A 12397-nucleotide genomic window follows, 5' to 3' on the forward strand; every position below is an offset into this window, starting at 1 on the left:
TTTGTCTTTCCATATCTGAAAATTTTGCAAATAAACCCCTTAAGTTCCTTGAAAATTTTCTCTTTTTTTTTTATGATATGGATGCAAATGGGTGCATGAATGCATGAATGCAACAATCACACTCAAGGATCAAGCAAAGCACACCAGACAAAGGTCATGGGAAAGCTCATAGCATCCCTAATATCAATCATCCATTTTGGTGGATTATGGTTTTCACCTTATCGACACCCAAGTTCCATTGATATTAGCGATACATGAACCGACTCAAACCTCCTTAATATCAATCATCCATTTTGGTGGATTATGGTTTTCACCTTATCAACACCCAAGTTCCATTGATATTAAGGATGTCTGAACGACTCAACCATGAATCACGGGTTTGTTGAGAGTCACGAGCATGGAGTCTCGGTTAAGAACCACCCAAAGGGAGTGTACTATGGTTTAAACCTGCCGAACATGTTCTACCAGAGGTTCCCATAGTCATCATCCCATCTTTCGAATATTATCGGAGGAACGAATACTCGTATTCCAAAAATATTCTCAAGAGAGACTCTTATGAGTGTAGTATCGCGTAATAGGCCAAGATGGGCTTGGTAAACTAAGGTAAACTACGTCCTAAAAAATAGGCCAAGATGGGCTTGGTAAACTAAGGTCCTTGGCTTCTAAGGCACATGTTGAAAGAATAATGCCTAAACACAAATAACTTGTGTGACATTATTAATCCAACATGACCTCCACCAAGTGAATGGACTCGCAAGTCAACTTGCTAAGGAATAACTCCACACAAGTCGACGAGACTATGCCATTCTCCTATCATAGGGTGCACTCGAGTTCGGGTATAGAACTCATCTCACAGAGATCACCAAGCAAACAGGCAATTATATATCAAGCAATTCAATCATTACAATCAATACAGTAATCCCAAATCGTACAAAAATATGTCATATAACAAATAAACAATATCATACAACAAGGGTGAAAAGTAGGCAAACCCACCAGGAAATGCATTATATCCCCAGCAGAGTCGCCACTTTTCTGTAGCGGTGTATTTGTCACTTTATGATTTATTGACTAAATCAAAAGCAGAGCATACAAAGATAGAGTCGCCACCGCACTTTTATTTATCCAAAGGAATGGCTAAAAAGCAAACAAAAGGCTAAGAAGTTTTACACATAGAAAACTAATGAAAGGTCAGAGATCTGGGTAAGGGGGTAATTATGCAAAGGGAAGGTGTTAGGCACCCAATGCATCCTAGGTACTCCTAGGGAACCTCTTTTCACAACTTGTTGTATCAATTTATTTGTTTATGAAATATTTTTGTGCAAAGATTGATTGAAGGGATGAGAAAAGAATATACAATTTTTATTATTTTTGTGTTTGAACGGATGAACTTGTTGCCTACGTACCTTTTCATGAAAGATAAGGATCAAAACACCGTAGTTCGACTAAAAGATTTCAAAAAAGTGAATGGATTGATTTTAAACAAAAGCCTTAAGGTCTTTCGTTATCAAAGGGAGAAAACTCAACCTAAATCAACAACAAGTCCACCATGTGAGAATAGCTTCGACATACTAGAGGGGTTAACCCTGTTTTCAGTATGGAAGTCTTACAGTTCGATCACTAAGGACAAAAGGTGAGATTCACATCAACCACTAAGATAACTCAGATCTATGGCTAATGCATGAAAACATGATTAAGAAATGGACAAGGGCCACAAAAGCAATTGAGTGAGTGAAATTAACCAATTAGAAGTATTCACAAAGATGGTCAAGGTTGACATTAAAGTTCAATTCAGAAGAAGTATTGTGAAAATGAAGTTTGAAAATCAGAGGCTTAAGGCCTAGGTTTCTAGTTTTAAAAACAAGTGAAGATGTTTGCACAAAAGTTTTCTGGTTTGGGTTAACATGCAAATGGAGGTTTAGAAACAAAAAGGGTGAAGGTTAAGGGATGCAAAACTTCTTAGGTGTTCACCTCTTGAGATCATATGTAGATGATCCAAGTGATTCCTTTGGAATAGGCAACAAGCAAGTAACAAATAATCAATGTATCAGAAAAAGCCAACATAAATGGAAACCAGATGCCAATCAATGGACTTACACTAGACTCACAAAACAAAGATGGATACCAGATGCCAACCAATGGACTTACACTAGTCTCACAAAACAAGGATGGATACCGGATGCCAATCAATGGACTTACACCAATCTCACAAAACAAAGATGGATACTAGATGCCAATCTATGGACTTATACTAGTCTCACCAAACAAGAAAAGCAAATGCAATAAGCAAGAGGAAACAAGTTGCCAATAAATGGTCTTACACTCGACTCCAAGGAAATGGGATGCCAATCAATGGTCTTAGTCCCAACTCCTGCCAGATCACAGGAAACAACTGCCAATAAATGGACTTACAATTGACTCCTCAATAGACCAAACAAAATGTCACAAAGTATGAACAATGATCATGAAATGATATACAATTAATGCTCAAAGATGAAAACAATGCACAGAGGCACAAACAAACAATTATGCACATATGGACAAGTAAGCAAACAAAAGTCAATTATCACACACTATACACAACCAAGGGGCTCAAGCAAGGTTAGGCTTTAGTCAAGGGATCATATCAACCTCAACAAACAAGCCAACTGGAAATGGGTGTTTTGAGCTCTTAACCCTAACATTGAGAGTTAGGGTGAAGCAAATGAAATGGAGATGAGGGTTATGCCTCATAGCTCTTATCCCTGGCCTGGGAGAGCTTGAATCAAATAGAAAGTGTGGGAGTTCAGAATGAAGGAACTCTTCTCCACAAATGACTGACTCTATGGACAAGATTTTGGGTTTTTATTCAAAATGCATCAACACATGGTGTGAGCAAAGTGAATGACACAACTGAATAGCAGGGGATGGATTGCACATCCCTTTTATCTGCCAATTGCCTCTTAAGAGGACTTTACCTGCTTGGCACAAAATTAAACAAACAAAAACATGGCCTCTTAAGGAGGGCTTTAGACAGGTGCCTGCCAAAGTAACATGACAGGTCTTCCAGACTACATGAAGATTAGGGATTATACCTAAGTGGTATGCCAACCACAAGCAAAGCAAAGCAAAGTTCAAATGAACTTAAAGCAACTTAGGTACCTGTGTAAACAACTAAACAAATCAGTACAGTAATCAGACAAACAGACAACAGTCAACAACAAACAGACAATCCCAATGTATAATATATAAGCCAAACAACTCAAATGAGCTGTCATCAAAGCCTACAAAACAAACAAATGTTAGCAATCAATAGCAAATATCAACATTCAAATGATGAAGCAACATCAACCATGGAAATTGGGTGCTTGGTCCTGAAATTCAAAGCTCACATGTAAGTACAAACCACTAGGTCAAAGCCTAGGGTCAAAAGTGAAGAAAAAATTCAAAACAGGAGCTGAAATTTAACACAATGCAACTTCAAACACATATTAACATGTCCTAAAAAGGATCACATCAAAATCATCAATCAAAGGCATTTCATGTGCAAGGTAAGTCAAAGACAATTTCAAAGCTCATATTTGGACATTGAGTATGAAAATTCCAAATCAAAACAGAAATGATTCAAATAATTCTGGAAAAGTTCATGAGCAGTCGACACATCCAACATGATCATCATACAAAAAATCAGAAGTATCCAAGTTCAAATGGCATGGAAATAAAATGGCACAAGTTGATCAACCAAATGTGTGACACAAATTGTCACACCATGCAAACATGTGCATAAAACAGAAATGGTAAATAAGAAAAATACGAAACCAAGCCTAAAACATCCATCAATGTGTCAAGAATCATCATGTAAAATTTCATGTCCATTGGATTAAAATCAAGCATTTCATGATAGGATGAATGGAGCAAGGTCACAAGTGTACACATGATCACAAAGTCTAGCACAATCTAAAATCCAGCCATGCACAACTTCAAAATTTAACATCATCAAATTCTAGACATTCTAAGGAACAAGTAGCAAAAAACCAGGTATTTTTTGGAGCATTTTTCAATTTTATATGAATTTTTAAAGTTGGATGAAAAATTTGAAATCAAAATGAACATGTCATGGCAAATAAGGAGGGAAATCGAATAATTGATGAAAACATTTGAATAATTGAGCACACTGGGGATCAAACACGGTACGAATTTGAATGAAGCGCGCGCCAATGAAAAACGACGCCGTTTCATACGGAAACCCTAGCGAACCAGAGTGGACGCTAGGCCGTCGCTAGGATGAAGATCTTCATCTTCCTCACGAAGATGAAGATGAACAGTAACACAGTCCAGAAATTTTTTCCAGAAATCCAAAACAAGTACATCATTTCAAAGATCTTTCCATGGTGATTAGAGATCAACTCATATCTAAGCCTAATTCCACAAGATCAAAGAGAATCGAGCAAAATAAAATTTGTGCACAAAACTTGAATCACACATATCTCATTCAATAATGCATCATTTCACATGAAATTTAGCTCAGAATCACCAGCAAGAATAGATCTATAAGAATATGGCAATGAATTGCAAAAATAGGATATTCGAAACTTGACCTCTTGAAGAGCAGATCCTTGAAGATGCATGATCCAAAGCCTTGAATTATCCAAATCCACTCTATAACACTTGTAATGATGTTTCATGAAGAAATTGAAGCTTGGCAGGTGCTGGATCTAGCTCAAAATAGAATTTCCATCTTCACCTTCATGAGCTTGCTACACTTGATTCTTGCACGAAATTCACGATCCAAAACTTGATCTGCATTCAACCAAAGCCAGAGAACAAGAATATGGAAAGAAATTGCAATGTTATGAAGAGAAAATTTGAATTATGCTTGAGAGAAAGTTTTGGAGGGAGAGAGAATTTGGATCTTGAAATGGTGAAAAATGATTAACCCCCTGAAATTTTGTTAGGGTTTTGTATTTATACTCTGTCCTAATCCAATCCTAATTAAAATTAAACATGATTAACTTGTGATTAGTGAAAATGAGGTGTTTTGGAAAAATTTGAAAATTGGTGGTGCATGTAGTAATGCATACGTGAACAGTAACATGATCATGATAAATTTCACTTAAAATCATTTTTTAAACACATTGGCAATGGTAGAAAGTTCTCATGATGCACCATTTTTGAATTTATGATTTTCCCTCCAAGATTGACTTGAAATAGCAAATGATTATGTGATGCGAATTCATGCAATGTAATGAATGTTTTGGAAACTACATGTCATGACAAGCAAAATGCAAAAAGAACCACCAAATTTGGAGTTATGAATCAAAAGTTATGGCCATTTGAAGTTCCATGTACACTTGGCAATGATTGGACCATATCTCCTCAACCATTCATCAGATGCTCATGATCTTGGACTTTTTGGAAATGGGAGAGAGAGATATTCAACTTTTATGTTGGACAAAAATTCATTTGAAGCTTCTTTGATGTTGGACAGTTGAGTTGAAGTTGAACCAAAACCTTTCCATTTTTGGAAACTTGAAATTATAGGTCACTTTCCATTTTGGGAAACTTTTGACTTGACCTCAAATTCTTCAACCTTGATCTTTGGTATGATGAATAAGCATGATTTGATCATGAATGGGATGAAGAAACTCAATTCCCACACTCAAAATCCATAGTTGACTTTTCAGTTGACTGCATTGGCCCTTAGATGACCTGAAATTGTTCTGATGAATTTGGGCCTCAACCACTTGGGGATTTGGTTCCAAAATGAAACTATAGCTCACATAAGCTCCATATGATGATCACATGATCCATATTTCAAGAAAATACCATATTCTCTTTGTACCATGAATTCACCTGATGCCTTGACCTGTTGACTGCTTAAGCTACAAGTAACAAAGGTTAATGACATATTTTTGTACATTTTTGGTTAGTGATTAAAAGAAAAGCAAAGCAATGATATACAAATGCAAGAAATGCTTGGTGATCAAGAACCACTCTCAAAGGGAAGATCCCACCCACAGGGAAGGAAGCAAGGTGTCCAATGATCCTTGAGGCAATGTAATGTTATGATATGATGCCATGAGGGATCTTAGGGACAAAATTGGGGTCTTACAGGGTAGAACCGGTTTTGGATTCCAGAAAGGATCATCAATTGTAAGATTTGAAGATACGCAACTCAGCTTCCATAGAGGAGGGTTCATTCATGGCAATGAACAACACTTAGTTGTTGTGCTAGAGGAAAACAAAGAGGAAGACTGCACCAACTTTGTAACGCATGGAAAGACATGCAACAATTGGACTACTGTTGATATTCCTGTTATTTTGCATCGATCTAAGTAATAGCTTTTATATTTAAAAAAAACCTTCTCCTATGCCTAAGGGAGAAGTGAACATTTTTTGGGCATTTTAAATTGATCATTAATAAAATTAATTATATTCATCCACATCTTTGATGTTTGTTTTACTTTTTGCTTTATTCTGAAAATGGTAATCACAAAAAAACATAAATAAACAATACAATTGGCCATCTGCATAATATTTGGTCCCAAATTCACTTCTCTAAAATCAAAATATCAAATTATTACGCAGGTTGGTTCCTAACCCCATTGAATACAATGATCCTTCTCCTTCTCCAAATTTTGAATTCCATGTGTTGAGGCCGGGGAGGAAAGTGATGTAGAAGTGAGTGATGAATTAACTCGTCTTCTTGATCAAGATGAAAAGATTATTCAGCCGTTTGAAGAGTAGATTGAGCTAGTCAACTTGGGTTCCGAAGATGATGTGAAGGAAGTCAAGATTGGGTCTCGACTGTGTCCAGATGCTAAGAAAGGGTTGATTGATCTTCTTCGAGAGTATTCAGATGTGTTTGCTTGGTCTTATCAAGACATGCCTGGTTTGGATTCTGAGATTGTGGAGCATAAATTGTCGTTGAAGCCAAAATGCCCGTCAGTCAAGCAGAAGTTAAGAAGAACGCATCCTGATATGGCTGTGAAGATCAAAGAGGAAGTGCAGAAGCAGATTGATATCAGTTTTCTTGTGACCGCTGAGTATCCACAATGGGTGGCCAATATTGTGCCTGTACCGAAGAAAGATGGAAAAGTCCACATGTGTGTCGACTATCGAGATATGAATAAAGCCATCCTGAAAGATGATTTCCCTCTGCCACACATTGATATGTTGGTAAACAATACTGCTAAATTCAAAGTCTTTTCGTTCATGGATGGATTTTCCGGATATAATCAGATCAAGATGGCATCCGAAAATATGGATAAGACCACATTCATTACACCCTGGGGAACATTATGTTATAGAGTGATGCCTTCCGGTCTAAAGAATCTCGGTGCGACTTACTAGAGAGCAATGCCTACTCTTTTTGATGATATGATGCATAAAGAGATTGAAGTATATGTCGATCACATGATTACTAAATCAATTGATGAAGAGGAACATGTTAAGCATTTGTTGAAGTTATTTCAGTGTTTGAGGAAGTATAAACTCCACTTGAATCCCAATAAGTGTAGTTTTGGTGTTCGTTCTGGTAAGTTGTTGGACTTTATTGTTAGCGAGAAGGGTATTGAAGTTGATCCTACCAAGGTCAAAGAAATACAAGAGATGCCTGCGCCCAAAACTGAGAAGCAAGTCAGAGGCTTTCTCGGCCGCTTGAATTATATTTCCAGATTCATTTCCCACATGACTGCCACATGTGCACCTACATTCAAGCTTCTTCGGAAAGATAAGTCTTGTGATTGGACCGAAGATTGCCAGAAAACTTTTTACAGTATCAAAGAATATTTGCTTGAACCTCCGATTTTGTCTCCCCCTGTTGAAGAAAGACCATTGATCATGTATTTGACTATGCTCGAAGATAGTATGGATTGTGTTCTTAGTCAGCAAGATGAGACTAGAAATAAAGAATTTGCAATTTACTACCTCAGTAAGAAGTTCACCGACTGTGAGACTCGGTATTCTATGCTTGAGAAAACTTGTTGCGCATTGGCGTGGGCTGCTAAGCGTCTGCGCCAGTATATGTTGAATCATACCACTTGGTTGATATCCAAAATGGATCCAATCAAGTATATATTTGAGAAGCCTGTTTTAACTGAGAGGATTGCCCGTTGGTAGATGTTGTTGTCAGAGTATGATATCGAATACCGATCTCAGAAAGCGATCAAAGGTAGTATCTTGGATGACCATTTGGCTCACCAACCAATTGAAGATTATCAGTCATTGTAGTATGATTTTCCCGATGAAGAGATTTTGTACTTGAAAATGAAAGATTATGATGAACCATTGCTTGAAGAAGGACCAGAACCTGGTTCCCGTTAGGGCATGATGTTTGATGGAGCTGTTAATCAATATGGAAATGGCATTGGGGCAGTGATTATTACTCCTCAAGGCACGCATTTACCATTTACAGCTAGATTGACTTTCAAGTGTACAAACAACATGGCAGAATATGAAGCTTGCATTATGGGGCTTGGAGAGGCCATGAATCTCAGAATCAAGTATTTGGATTTCTTCGGTGATTTCTCTTTGGTTGTGAATCAAATCAAAGGTGAATGGGAGACAAATCAACCCGGTTTGATACCATATAGAGATTATGCGAGGAGGATTTCAACTTTCTTTACAAAGGTTGAGTTCCATCATATCCCTCGAGATGAAAACCGGATGGCAGATGCTCTTGCAACGTTGGCGTCAATGATTGTAGTAAAGTATTGGAATGAAGTTCCCAATTTATCTATGATGCGTCTTGATAGGCCAACTCATGTGTTTGCTGTTGAAGAGATTAAAGACGAGAAGCCGTGGTATTACGACATCAAATGTTTCCTCCAAAGTCAGATATACCCGCCTGGGGCATCTTTGAAAGATAAGAAGACTTTGAGAAGATTAGCAGGCAATTTCTACTTGAATGGTGATATACTGTAAAAGAGAAACTTTGACATGGTTTTGCTCAGATGCGTGGATAGACAGAAAGCAGACTTATTGATGACTGAAGTGCACGAAGGTTCCTTTGGTACTCATTCCAATGGACATGCAATGGCGAAGAAGATGTTGTGAGCAGGTTACTATTGGCTGACAATGGAATCTGACTATTGCAAGTTTGTGAAGAAATGCCACAAGTGTCAAATATATGCGGATAAGATTCATGTTCCTACGACACTATTGAATGTTATCTCTTCCCCGTGGCCCTTCTCCATGTGGGGAACTGATATGATTGGGATGATTGAGCCCAAAGCTTCAAATGTACATCGTTTCATTTTAGTGGCAATTGACTACTTCACAAAATGGGTTGAAGCGGCATCGTATGCAAATGTGGCCAAGCAAGTTGTTGCAAGGTTTATCAAGAATCAGATCATATGCCGTTACGGTGTGCCAAGCAAGATCATTACTGATAATGGATCGAACTTGAATAACAATATTGTGGAAGCTCTTTGTAAAGACTTCAAGATTACACATCATAATTCTTCTCCCTACAAACCCAAGATGAATGGGGCTATTGAAGCTGCAAACAAGAACATCAAGAAGATTATTCAGAAGATGGTTGTCACATACAAGGATTGGCATGAGATGTCCCTTTTTCTTTGCATGGGTATCGTACATCCATCCGCGCTTCAACAGGGGAAACCCCTTTCTCTCTTGTTTATGGTATGGAAGAAATACTCCCCGTAGAGGTTGAGATTCCTTCATTGTGTGTGCTCATGGAAGCCAAGTTGACTGAAGCTGAATGGTGTCAGACCAGGTTTGATCAGCTGAATTTAATTGAAGAGAAGAGATTGATTGCCATGTGTCATGGTCAGTTGTATTAGCAGAGAATGAAGAAAGCTTTTGATAAGAAGGTCAGACCTCGAGTGTTCAGAGAAGGTGATCTTGTGCTCAAGAAGATTTTGACGTTCAAGCCAGATTCCAGAGGAAAATGGACTCCTAATTATGAAGGCCCATATGTTGTTAAGAGAGTCTTTTCAGGTGACACATTGACTCTTACAACTATGGATGGTGAAGAGTTCACTTGTCCTGTGAACGCAGATGCAATCAAGAAATACTTCGCCTAAATAATAAAAGAACAGTTCACTAAGTTGAAAACCCGAAAGGGAGGCTTAGGCAAAAATGAGCCTCTCGGTGGATTGAAAATCTGAAAGGGCGTCCAGGCAAAAATTAGAGACATAAAACAGAAAGAATTTCCTGATAAGTTGAGTACCCCACCTTGGGGAAACTTATGCAAAAATTAGGGATTATGGCAAGTAACTGCATTCTGCTAATCTTCAGATTTTAAAGACTTGTTTGAGCACAAGGATTAACATCAATTCATCCCCAGCAGCGGTCAAGAGCGCAGTGAATATCGAGAGTTGCTAGAAGGAATAAGGATCATTTGTATTCAATGTAACCCTTTTCCATTATAAATTACCATTTTCAACTTTGTAAAATCCATGGAGTCCTGTCATTTACAGACTACCATTCCATTAAATAAAGTTGAGCTTTTATCCAATTATTTCTACTCTTATTTATTTCAGCCAATAGTTTTAAATTTTTATTATGATCATTTTGAAATAATTTTTTTTAATCAAAATCAGTTTTTTAAAAATATATAAAAGCAAGAATTTTTCAAAGCAATTAAAATGAATATCAACAACATTTCGATGGATAGCAAGTCCTTAAGTGCGAAACATTAGAGGTTCCCAAGCAGTTAACCCTTCGGGTATCCCTAGACATTTGTGTTGATTCAGTTCCTCGGCGGAGTGTTTGATCCTCAGTGGAATTCCTTTCCTCGTCCCCAGCTGACTTGGTTGATTCAGATACCCTGCGGCGTGTTGTTTTCCCCGAAAGAGTTTCTGCCTTCCTCGGCGAAGTTCGTATTTCCTCAGCAGGGTTGATCTTCAGAGATGGTTGATCTTCCCCTAGTAGATCGCTTTAGTTTCCCCACCAATCTCCATTCAACTTGCTCCCAGTCAGAGTTTCCTCCTGGTTTCTGAGCAGCTTTTTGTGATTTTTTTCTCTGTAGGGTTGTCTCCCATTTTTATGGTGTTGACCTAAAATTCCCCACAGATTGGATGTTCTGTCCTCAGCAGATCTCCTCCTTCCCCAGCTAGGGTTGAACCTTTGAGGTATTGATCTCTCTGTTCTCCAACAGTTGTCTCCATATTTTGTGGATTGACCGAGGATTGTACTGGTGGTTCAAATTCTTTGCGACACCTTTGTATCCTTTGTGATCATTTTTTCAGCATAAGCATCATATATACATATACATATACATTCATATTATTTCATAATTTGCATATCCTGCATCCTCATATTTAATTTGTTTGAGATTCTTATTCTCAGTTATGGAAGTATTTTATCCCCATACTAAATCTGGTGTCTGTCCTTCTTCAATTGTAGAGTGTCAGCCCCTTAAGCAGAAAGACTTTAACCTTTCTCCGTTTCCCCACTGAGTTTGTTTCCTCGTGGATGGTTGTTATTTCAGTTTCCTCTTCAGTGGATTTTCTGGATGGGATTACTCCCCTTGAGTTATGTCCTCATTGGGTTGAGTCTTGATTGACTGTTTTATTTCAAGCTCTTACCTAGATAGATACTTTGGTCCCCTAAGAGTCTATTACCCAGTAACTGGTAATATTCTTCTTAGTTTGCAGTTTGTTACTTCTTGCCCAATACCCGACAAAAGTACCCTTATTTTTCCCCTCAGTAGAGTCCCTAGTGGATCTATTCCCCAGGAAGTATATCTTTGATATGTTCATCCTAACCGGTGACAGATATATTTCTTTCCCCTGCCTGAGTAAATCCTTGATATGTTCACTTTAACCAGTGACGGATATTCTCATTCTTTTGGTATTCTACCCAGTAAAAGGGTAGTTGTAATCCCTATTTTATTCCCAAGAGAGTTAATCCTTGATATGTCCATCTTAACCGATGTCGGGTTTTCTTCTCCTTGTGGTTTTCTACCCAGTAACCGATAGTTGTAAATCCTACTTTGTCCCCTCGCAGAGTCTATCCTTGATATGTTCATCCTAACCGGTGACAGATTTTTTCTCCAACGGTTTTCTATCCAGCTTTCGATAGATGTAATTCCTACCCTTTTTGTTCAGTTGGTATATCCTTGATATGTTCATCCTAACCGATGACGGGTATCCTCCTTGGCATTTCCAAGAAAGTCTATGCTTGATATGTTCATCTTAACCGGTGACGAAATTTCTTCCTTGTTGAGTTTATCCTTGATATGTTCATCATAACCGATGACGGATACTCTCACCCTTGGTATTCTTCCCAGTATCTGGTAGTTGTAAATCCTATCTTTTCTGCAGTTTCCCCAGCAAGGTTATTCTTACCCAGTAACCGGTAATGAATTTCCTCTCCTGGAATCCTCAGTGAGTCATCCTTGATATGTTCATCTTAACCGATGACGAATGTTCTCTCTATCGGATATTTA

The sequence above is a fragment of the Lathyrus oleraceus genome, chromosome 4 (genome assembly GCF_024323335.1).
Source record: "Lathyrus oleraceus cultivar Zhongwan6 chromosome 4, CAAS_Psat_ZW6_1.0, whole genome shotgun sequence".
NCBI lineage: Eukaryota > Viridiplantae > Streptophyta > Magnoliopsida > Fabales > Fabaceae > Lathyrus > Lathyrus oleraceus.